Raw genomic sequence first — 11783 nt, 5'->3', positions numbered from 1 at the left:
TTGGTGCCTTGTTATGATTATGGCAGCAGAAGCATTTAATAAAATCACCAAGCACATTTTCCTATTAACCAAGGGTAATACAAAAGGGTTTTTTTGAAGCTAGGTGAGTACAAGCTTCAGCCAATATTTTGTTCATCTTCAGTGGAGAAGAGAAGGACAAACAACATAACCTATGAATTTCATTTGCAATACATACTTGATTCCTGTAACTCTTGAATATGTGCTAATGCTGTCCTTGATGTATCATAACTGTGTGCATCTTCTTACAGGGCTCCTTTCCTAACAACTTTGAAAAAAATATGTATATAATGAGTAAACTAGAAGACATACATAACCTCATCTGATTTGTGTGGCAGGAGAAGCTAATTCAAAGTAGCAGATGCCTATGAGATATAAGGAGGAAAAAATAGGTCATTTAAAAAAAGGAAACAAGCGCAATTAGTTGAAAGTGTCCATCAGGAGTGATAGCTAAAGGTCTGATTCATGGAAAAATTCAAACATATGCGTACGTTTAAGCATATGTTCCATTAGGTGAACCTTAGTGTTCAGTGGAAAGCCAGCATTCCTAGTGGATGGTTAGCTTTGGAAAGATGCTAGCTTTGTCATCAATACAGTTAGAATTCTAAAGATTAACTCTCAAAAAATGTGGATCACCACCAAATATTTTCACCTCATTTCTGTGTTTTTCCCCTTAGCAGACAGCTAAGCGTTGCTCAGAAAATGGAGAAAAGACACTAGAGATGACGAGTGCATTTACCATTCAGTATTGAAAGTTGGGGGCATGAGAAAGATAACTGAGTCACCTGCAATTTCCACTTTCTCCGTCCTGCCTCTGGTTCCTCTCGTTTTGCATCTCTGTCCGTCCTTTCCCAGGCTGTTGTGTTTCTCTTCCATCATGCTGCTGTATGCAGTGAGCAACATCCCCGGTGAAGAAACAGTCTGTTCGCTGTCCAGGGATCACAGCCCAACTCTTTCCCATTGCTTCCAGAGAAAAACTAAGCGCAAGGCAGGGCCAGTGCGGGAAATAAGGGCGTCTGGACAAAGCCGCTTAACCAGTTGTCCCCTCACTGCACGCAGCAATACTCGTCACTGCAATTAGCATTAAAAAATGTATCAGCAGTGGTAGCGGTTGCTCTTTGAAGACACCCCACCTGCGTGTTTGTACTGGGGGTGTCAGTCACGCTTCATATCCTGACTTGCTTGTCAGTCAGTACCGGCGTTCCCAGCTGCAGTGAAGAGGTACTGGAAAGGCTCTTTTATGTTAAAAACTCTTTTGTCATTGTCAGTTTTGGCATGAAAAACATCCATCAGCATCACTAGTGGGAGGAAGCTGTGCTGTCTGTGTCAAAATCTAATGCTCCTGGTTAGTGGATTTGTGTTGTTGTATCCTTATTCTCCCTCAGGAAAGCACTAGGATCACTTGTCTGACGCTGTTGGCTTACAGCGCCATAACACGTAGCTTACTCCGAGGGCTGTAAGACCTGATGTTCGCTCTCCTGGAAGCGTATTCGGAAGTCAGAAAGCTGCTTTCTGGCAGAGTTTATTTTCCTGAGAAATATGTGCAAAACTTTTTGCTGCCTTGCGTTCCTCTAGAGATGAAGTAAAAAGTGCTGGCAATTGCTGCTTTAATTTTTGTGTGGGGAGCTGTTTCATTTATGTAAGTATTACTCTTTTTGAGAAATAGCTCGAAGATATAAAAGTGAAGTAAGCGCTCTGCTGGAGCGCAGCGCTGGCATTCGTGAATGCCCCGCGTCCCGGCGCCTCTGTCGGCGTGCTGCACCTGGCACGTGCTCAAACATGTCTTGCTACTGTTCCTACAAATTAACTCTTCTGCAGGCACCAGCTGGCAGCATGAAGTCAGTGTCCAACAAAATTAATCTCAAAAAGAAAAAAGGAGAGCTTCCACCAGTCAAGCCTCTTCCTAGAAGCCAGGGAAAAATCATGATGATGTTATCTGACAACTCAAACAATGAGTTAAATGGACTTAATGTTACTGGCAAGAGGGGGGAAAAAGGAAACATGGTAGTATCTCAAATTGAGATACTTGAACATGAGTAAGATCATCACCTCTGGGAGTACATCCATATTCCTACAGTTTTGAATGACTGCTTGAGGTAGCTAGCAGCTCCTCCTCCTCTAGTTGTACCTTGTTGGGGATCTGTTTGGTGAACTACAAAGTTTTTGGTGTCCTGTGGCCTGTCCCAGTGTCTAGGCACTGTTGTGCTGATGGGAGAGGGTTTTATCACAGGTGGTGCTTTGGGCTGCTGACCTTGAAAGTCTTGATTCCCAGTAGCCAGGCTTGCTGTGAGCTGCTCCAGTGAACTTAGAGCTGCTCGTTGCACATCCTAGTTGGTTTTTGCTGCTGCCACGTTCGTTAGCGGTGTTCCTCCTTGCTAAGCGTGCTGCTCTGCAGGCCCACCGGCCTCTCGCTTGCTCTGCGGGGCTGTGACACCACCCCCTGCACCTTGCTTTCTTCTGAAAGGTCTGAAATGCGTCCCTGGCCTTTTCCGAGCTCCATGGGCACAAAAGAATAATTTATTGAATTTTCCTTTGCTTATTAACCCCTCCCCACCCCTCATTTTCCACCCAAGCTAATCACAGTCCTTTGCAGACTTTTCCTCCGTTTCCTTTATATCTGCGCTGGAGGCTAACGAGAGAGATTTGAATGACATCTCCTCTGCTGTAGATTGTGGTCACTCCTGTGGTTCCTCATATGGTGATGTGATAGGACTGCCCACCTTTCTTGGCTGTTTCAGGCATTTTTCCAGGGAGAAAAAAAAATTACCAAGCATAAATGCAAATAAACGCATTTGGGCCTGACCCAACTGTATAAATTTCTGTCCTGTGGTGTTCTCAGGGAGGAACTACTATGTCCTACATATTTCTGACCACCAGATTTACGCAAACAGCGTTTCTGTTGCGGTGACTAAAAGCAGCTTTGTTCAAAGTTCCTGAATAACAAATGTGCGTAGCTTTTTGCTAGCGTGTTCAGTGCTAAGCAGTTTGTATTAAAAGCAGATTTAGATTATTTTTATTTTTGAAGCTTCCTTCAATGACCAAAATGAGATGTTACTGAATTTGTGAGAGAGCTAAAGTGATTATTGTGAAACTCAAAATATTTTTTGCATATTGCATATTTGGGTATGTAATTAAGTGACTATTCATATATTAAACATTTAAAAAATGTTGATAAACCAGCCTTAACTCATTGTGTCTCCAGACTTGGGTAAAAGGACTCATTTTCACTGCAGAAGGGACATATTTGTCAGAGGGAAAGCTCTAAAATATGGAGAATTTCTTTGTGACTTGGTAATAAGGAAAGGTGAAGCTGTGTTCATGCAGGGTATCCTGTTCTGCTGCTGCAAATCTTTCATACAACTCTGGCTGTAAGATATCAATAGTATTTTTCCATGGCTCACTACTCATGGGAATAATCAGCTAACACTCTTTTGCAATAGGTTTGATTTCATAAAATTCAGTACTAGAATGGTATTAGAGCTTGCAAATATTTCAGTCAGCTTTAATATAATTTTTTTATACCATGCTGGAGTGAAGCCATACTCTGAAATAATTTTACATCATAAGTGGTTCTAAATGAATGTTCTTGCAGATTATTTCCATCACATTCGTGGAATAAAAAAATCTATTCCCACCTAAATAATCTTTAAGTCTATTACCTTATGAGAAAACAGTCATTTCAGGTTTTAGCACCTGAGTGGTGCTGAACTTTAGTGATACTAATAGGTAGGTAACAATGTTAAAGAATAAAATCACTGCCTTATCAGTTTAAGAACAAAAAATAAAGAAAACCCACCTTTTAGTACAGGCTTAGGAGTCCAGCTAATAGACCCTGGACAGGCAGAATCCAGTGCACTGAAGTCTGATGCTGCAGTGCTGTGGTGTACCACTTTTTGGATGTGGATGTGATATTAATTTTTTATAAACATACATATACGTGTGTGTATGTATACATGATATTCTTCTTACAATTGTCAACACTGTGTTTTTATGTTTACTAAATTATAATCTGGTTTTGGATCATGGGCAAAGTACAAATAAATCCTGCAGATGGCTTTTGAAAAGAACTAGGGAGAGCTGAGAGGTATAATACTCAAGGGAGAATTATTCTGTTAAGAACCTCTTCTTTACATCTTGTTTCCTTGCTTTCAGATCCTACTAAAAGGAAAAGAGAGCAAGAACTGTGTTATGCCTCCTCCTTGCTCAGGACACATACACTAAGAAAAAGTTACAATGGATCTGAAGCACTTAGTTTGCATAGCTCAAAGTTCAGGAGGAAAAAGGGTTGGGTAGATACTAACTCTTTATGTGTCGCAGAACGTTGACTATGCAGGTACCCACGTTGAGTGAAAACTAGCTCAGTCATTAAAGTAGTCAATGGAGGACTGACTGAACAATACAACCCCGCTTAAAAATCTGGTTATCTAAGTTCATGTGAACTTTCTTGAGCTGGAATGGGAGAAGATAATATCTGCATACTTAACTATTTATTGCAGTGTCTTTAAATAATATTCTGAGCTGTTTTGTATTCTGAGCCACACACCGTTATATTTCATGAGTGGGGTTTTGCTTGAATGTTGTAAGGGTTTATACATTTTTAAATACTATTTGATTTATGCAGCAACTGCTGTGAGAAAAATGATTTGGGTTTCTTAGTTTTAGATGTTTTCTTTTATGGAAACTGAATACTTCAAATGATAACACGAAAGTGTATCTGTAGCTTTCTATAATGCCAGTAATGAGGATGGAGATGGAAATATTGAGCTAATTTCCTTTGTTAGGATTTGGGAGATCCCATACCTTGCAGTGCATTGCTTGTATAACATTTAGGATTTGACTGAACTACAATATTTGGATTAAAAATTACCTTTTTTTGATGCTAGTTTTAGAAAATTCCAAGTAATACACACTAGTTATTTTCTGTAGAGGGCAAGGCCTTCTGTTGTCTTCAGGTGTGGTGGAGCCTGAATCTTGGGTGTCTTCCTTAATACATGTGCGTCTTCATCCTGCTTGTGAGGTTTTCCTTCAGGTTTTATAGATTATGCTAACATTCATAACAAGTAAAATACAGAAAATTCTGTTCATCATCTAATTTTAATCACACCGTTTAATCACACTAAGTTAATCGAATTTAACAATTTAATTTTGTTCTGATGCTTTATGGTTCAACCCTTAGGTTCAGGTTGCTCCGTTACACCTCTGTCAGCTGTTGCTTGCTGGAACGCTGTAGTTGTCACTTAGTGAAACTCTTTGTCAAGAAACATCACTACGTGCTTGACCTGTTCTCTTGTTCTTCCGCGTCCGTATGCTGTCGGCTCCTCCAGAGGCTGTATGCACTTTTGCCCAGAGCTGGTACAACCCTTCCTGTATCGTTTGTGGCCTGCTTGTGCTCTCCCATATTTTCTTTTGAGGGATAGGCAGTTCTGAATTGCACTCGTGGCTCTCTAGGAGATGTCTAAAGAGATGCTCGGTTTAACGTAGCACAGATTTGGGTTTTGCCCATTTTCAGCATATATATAATTGCAATGTATGCAATGCAAATGTACGTTGGAGCACTGCTTTGTGTTAATGAGAAAATATTAAACAAGTAGCTCTACAGTGAAGCAGAGCTTTAAGCCGTCTAATTTGTTTTCATTTTTCATAGACCAGAATACAAAGGCAGCAGAGAGAAGCAAACATGTTCTTGTTCAGGTAAAGAAAGCTGACATTCCTCATATGAAAGCCGAAACAAAAATCTTTCTCAGATATTTTTCTGAAGTTTAAAAACTTGACTATCTTATGAAATGGAAGCATGCATGGAAGAGTGACTTTTTTTTTCCTGCTTTCTGTAGTTTTTGTTTTGTAATAGCTGCCAACAGGTTGTCTAGGCTGACAAAATTATATATACGACAGTACAAAGTACAGGCTTTTGGTTGTCAGAGCAACCTATATATTTTGGAGCAATGGGTAGTAGGGTGGATCCAGTGAGATTTCAAGGTGATTTACAGCAATAAGAGAGATGAGAATCTAGCCTGTATTACCACCCACAGGAGACATACAAATGGATTTATGGAGCGTGGTTTTTTGTCTTGTTTTTTTTTGGAAGTGTTTATTAAGGAAGAAGAAAGGAGAGGAAAGTGAGGTTGCTTAACAGCATGTGTTATCTTTTAAAATGATACAAGTTAAAGAGTTTTTAAAAGCAGTATTTCAAAAATTGCTTGAGGACACTATTCTTTAGCTTTCTTTCCCTTTCAGCTAGTGATGATGATTGCTTATAATTCCCTGTATCTGAAAACCTTCTTCCTTTAAAAAAAGAAAAAATGCAATGTTTGGAATACTTGAGTTGCATATGCCAAGCTCTTTATTTTAACATGCATTACCGGAGTTTGCAGAAACACTTTATGACTGTTTTAGAAAGTTGCCGTTGAGCTTGCCGTGCCAATAGCTCCAAAAGGGTTTAGTGTGGGGAGAGCTGCTGCAGCGCTGGGCTAGAGCCCCTCGCCCGCAAGGTGAGCAAAACGCGTCCCTCCTTCCAAGGATTCTCTTAAGGGGGTTTATTCCTAGTGCAAGACTTGAACAAGTTGTAAGTCGTGTTGTGTGTAGGGAAGCATCCTTTGGCGATACAATCTTCATATGATAGTTGGCTCTGAAAATGAGAATTTCTTTCTTCTTCTTTTTTTAGTCCTGTCAAAAGATAGTTGCTCTTTCAGCAAGTCTTTGGTCTGGGTCTTTAGATATAGAAATCTAGTTTTGTTTCTGCCAAATGTTTCTAAACTGGTAGGTCATTTACTTGGGGTACACGCTAAGAGAAGCTGCGTAAACTCTGAGAAGTTCAGCACATCTTTGGTGCATATGCAGTTTGTGTTGTGTGAGTAGGACGGTCTGCGCTTTTCTAGATCCAGGCTGTTAAGATCCTCACTTTATACCCTTGCAAGCATGCATGCTTGCACACACAAGCAATCTGTTAATTACTTTACATATATCTATACTGTGTGCTATTGCATCGCATATTTGGATGTTGAGACTTAGGCATCAGAAACAGTATAGCTGTACTGGTTTAACCTTCTGCCCTGGCTAAAATACCTCCCCCCTGCAAAACAATTTCTTGCAAGACTGGCTGAGAACTTGCCGTTCAAAACGTGATTTAGCAGTGCGCTCTGGACTGTAAGACACAGCGTGGGTGCTCTAGCTCCCCACTGAGCTTTAGGAACAGCAACAGCACTCTCCAGTGAATATGCTCCGTTGGAAATGCTGCCGTTAAGTTCAGTGCTTTCATTTCACCCAAGCTTTTGCTTATCTTAACTATTTGCATTTTAAAAATCAAGGATAAAGATGGAGATTTAGCAGTTTCATACTTTGTTTTACCAAGATAAATCAGAAAGTTATATTAACCTACTCAGATTCAATTTAAAAAAAATAAAAAGGGAAAAAAGGAAAGCACTGCTACTCGCTTGAACATGCCCTGTCTTACCCAAAGCTAAAAATTGAAGGAAAATATTTTTGTTCTGTTTTCTTTATAACATAGCAATCTTTTTAGGCTGGCAAGAGAACAACTCGGTAGTATTGTTGTACGTCTAGATTTATATGAGAACGTGTCTTCTCAGCTTGTGCCAAATCAAGAGTATTATTTTCGTAACAAATGGCAGCTAGAAAAGATTTATCGATTTCCTTACCTGGGTTTATTTGTCTGAATGCCTGAAAAATCACAGGAAAAAAAAAAAAGTAAAAATTGACAATGATATCTGGTCTGTAAATGGTTGAAAATAAGGGGGTGAATTTTGCTCTACGTAGCTACTAATGTTATCCAACAAATGTCCTTCTCCAAAACAGCAACAAACATAATTTTGGCCCTTTTTGATTAATAATGAGTTCAAGAAGTGACTTGAATGAAAGAGCAGGAAAACATGGTTTCTATTAGCTGTTAAAGTCATATAAAAACACTTTAAGGAATTCGCAAGAAAATTAAAAGGAGAAGGCTGCTTTTTAATATCCTCCTTCAAAAGGGGCAATTCAAAATGGATGGACTAATAATGCTAAAAATTTGCTTGTAACTTGTGTATTTGGAATCACATTCTAAGGAAGGCTAAGTATGATGCTGAAAGATATTAATTGTGTTAATGTAAATACGAGATGAGCTAGAGGGTTTTTAAAATATTGCACATTTTTGTGAGGGTTTTTTTTTGAGTTTTGTGAGTTGCTTTGAATGTTTTTCAGCAGCTAACGGGGAAACAGTGCATTTATATGCTTAGGTGGGGGCATAAACAGCTTTGTTCTTCAGTGTCTACAGTGAAAGCAGAGCAGGTTATTTATATGTGTTTATACGTATTGACTTTAGAAGCCAGTTTTTGCACTTTTTTTTTTAAATATCATGAGTAAAACTTAAAAAAAAAAAAAAAAAAAAAGGGATTGAATGGTCAGACATTAAATGATCTCAGAGCTCTTGGGAGCTGATGCAAATATTGAATGTTACTAGTTTGAGCATGTTACTTCTTCACGTAGCCTTAGACCCTTAAATTTCTTCTTGGACTAGTGAAAGGGATGGCATTGCTTTTTGGATGTCTCTCTATATATGTGTGTATGTGTGTGTATATATATATTTTTTTGTAAGCAAGAATTTCATGGTGCTTTATGAAACCTGTCTCCTGGGTCAGTTCTAGATCTGCAGACATTCTGCCAGCATCTGTTATCCCTATTGCTGAAATAGTCCCTTTCATGAAAGTGAATATTGCTTTATTACTCCATTAGTCCTTTTGAAGAAGATCAGTGGGATCAATTGGAAAATGTCCTACTCGGGACAGAATTGGAGATGCGCGTGGTGGTCTATAAATGCCATGATTTGGTCTGCTTGCTTTAATCCTCCCACTTTGGGTTCAGAAAGCGGAGGGAGGACTGATTCACCTAACAGATCTGCTGCGATTTTAATACCTCAGCATGTTTTGACTGCTATTTCAATGTTAGCATGGAAGATGTATACATCATTATAAAGGAATACTTATGTCATGGAATTCAGGACAATAATAGCTTTCCTTCCAACAGCTGCACAAGAAACAGCGTATGTGCAAGGAGACAGTACGACTAGTTTGTAGCCACAATTGCGTATCGTAGCCACAATTCTTGTTTACATCAGTTGCATACAAACTGGGGTGCTCTCACACATCCCCGCCTATTAAAAAAAATGATTTTGCTTGTTTTTATCTGCAAAGAAGACTGTTTTATCATTTTTTCTAGGAATCGTGTGATTCCTTTTGTAAACATGGTAGACAAAAAAAAAAATTGTCCTGCCATTCAGTAAGTGTAATGAATGCAAATTTATGTGGAATATATTGGTGCTGGAGAGCCACCTGGTTGTAAAGGAAGTATGTTGCCCATATCGTCATCAGGACCATGGGCAAAATTTCATTCAAAAAATATTAAAATGCATGTTGTTACTTTGTATTCATAGTCACTCTTGCAAATGACTTTAAATAGGAAGTTTTAATACTATAGTGACAAAGGTTTTTTTTAATCTTTGACAGCATAATAGCAATTATATTGTATATTATTTTTTCATACTTTCTTCTGTTTTTCTTTTCATATGCACACTATTTCAGTATATTCTGCATCCCATAATGGGATGCAGAAATTCTTTGATCTTGGGTTGCTCCAGAGGCTGCGGTGCCCAACTATAATTTAGCGATGTGGCTGAAGCAACAGTAGCTTTACCGGTTTGCCCTATGGGGCTGTAGCACAGCCCATAATTTCTTCTGCCCTGCGTGCTGCAGACCTGCCCCTGCAGAGCTGGCTGGCTCCGAGCCTGAAGCCTGGCAAAGGTGTGAACTGAAGAAAACCAAAAGGAACAAAAAAAGTGAAAATAAGTTTTCGTTGCCTCCCTTTTGCAACTCTGATTTTGAGCTTTGCCTGCTTTTTTCCCCCTCTGTTTCTGCTACCACTGAGTAAAAACCGAGTCCATGTAAGAAAGGAAACTGAGGAAGGTCTAATAATCTAAGCTGAGCACCTGTACTGAGAATCTGGACGGGTGACTGCTCACATGCCTAACCTTACCCAGGCATGTCCTGTAGGAAAATTGCGTCATCTTATGCCTGTGTTACTGCAAGGTAAATGTTAACGAAACTAATAAGAAGAAAAAGTTGAAATTGCTTATCAACAAGGCTAACAAAAAAAAAAAAGGAAGAATATACTTTTAAAATGAATTTCTTTCAGTTATAGAATTATAAGCTTTATTTTGAATTTTAGCAGGGTGGTTGGGGGGGAGGTTTCTTTGGGGGTGTGCTTTTTTAGGGTTCAAACAGCTGTCATTCTCAAATGCACCATGTCCCTTTAAAATCAGAGCCTCCCTGCTAGCGTAGTGCTCCTTTTCCTTCGGAGCTGGTATCTGCCTTCAACATGCTTCATCTCAGTGCGTCACCTCTGACCATTAATGCAAATTGGAGGCCAGATAAGAGTTGCTCTGGATTTAAATTGGTGCAATTCAAAGCAGAATCTGTCTCCAGTTCACATTAACAACTGCAAGTGGGAGAAGCATCCTGAACAGATAGAGAGCTCTAATGAGACCATGTTCCTTCACCCGTGGCTCTGTCTGTGCCACCTCGTATCTTTACTGCGCAATTAAATGAACTTGATTCGGTAGTTAGTGTTTTCAGTTAAATTCGGAAAAGAGTGAATTTGGGAATAAATGAGGAATTGTATTTGCATGCTTGAACATCTTTCTCTTTAAACTCAGTGCTCACTTTTTCCTCTGTAACCACGCTCAGTAGTTCCACAGCGCGCACGAGCGCCCTTCTTGGGCGGTGAAGGCACTCTGTCGTCTCAGTCTTGCTTCTTGGAGCACCTGGGGCATCGCCGTAACACACGCCTCCCGGTGCCTTTTTATTCAGGGGAAGCTCAAATAAACGCCAAGAGGGTATTTCCTCATCCATACAGCATTTAGTGGAGTGAGATTTCCATGTAAAGGCCCTGACTGTCAGGAAAGCAAACATCGCTTGCTGTGATTTTTGTACGCTTGGCTAAGTTTGGGCAATATTTATTCCTCGTCTGAGAGCCTGCGTGAAGGACGTTATTCCCACCGTGAGCGTCAAAAGGTATCTTCAGCATCTTGCAGCAGATGCCCTCACCTCCCTTCCCTGATAAAGTGCCTTTTGTCAGCGAGCGTGCACGTGGAAAATTAGCAAGTTCCTTCAGCTCTGAAGCCTTGACATCGAAGATGATGGAGGAGGTTAGCGTCGGCACCTTCGTAATTATTGCCCATCGTTTGAAACATGACGGCGCTGTGACGGCAGGGCCTGGGGGACTTCAGTGCGTCGGCACTGCCGTGTGACCGCGAGGCCGCCTGCGGAGCGGCTTCGACCCGCGCTAATTAACGGGGCCCCGGAGGCGTCCGCCTTTGGCCCCTGCGCGCTCGGTGTTTAATAAGATGTTTGTGGCTCCGCTCGGCTCCACCACCGCGGTGTGCCGGGGGGGGACGCAGGGGCCTTCGGGTTCGGTCGCGCTCGGTGGGGTTAGGTAGTGCTGTCTGTGCGTCCGCCGCTTTCGTTTCTAGCAAATTAAAATATTACCGTCAATTAGCCAGCTACGCTTGGCGGCAGGCTTCGTTTCCAAGAGGCTGCACCTATCTGCACGTGGCGTGAAGACGAGGCGGGCTGGGGCGGCGGGGAGGGGAGAAGCTTTGCGACTTGACGTTCTCCCGGCAGTTGGATCGTACGGCCGAGTGGTGAAAGGACATACTAGGATCCGAAGGGAAAGGCAAGGTGCGGAGCCGTGGGGCGGGCTGAAGGGGCACGGCCTGGGGA

The sequence above is a fragment of the Apteryx rowi genome, unplaced genomic scaffold (assembly GCF_003343035.1).
Source record: "Apteryx rowi isolate R43461 unplaced genomic scaffold, aptRow1 scaffold_10, whole genome shotgun sequence".
Lineage (NCBI taxonomy): Eukaryota > Metazoa > Chordata > Aves > Apterygiformes > Apterygidae > Apteryx > Apteryx rowi.
Note: the sequence above shows the minus strand (reverse complement) of the source record.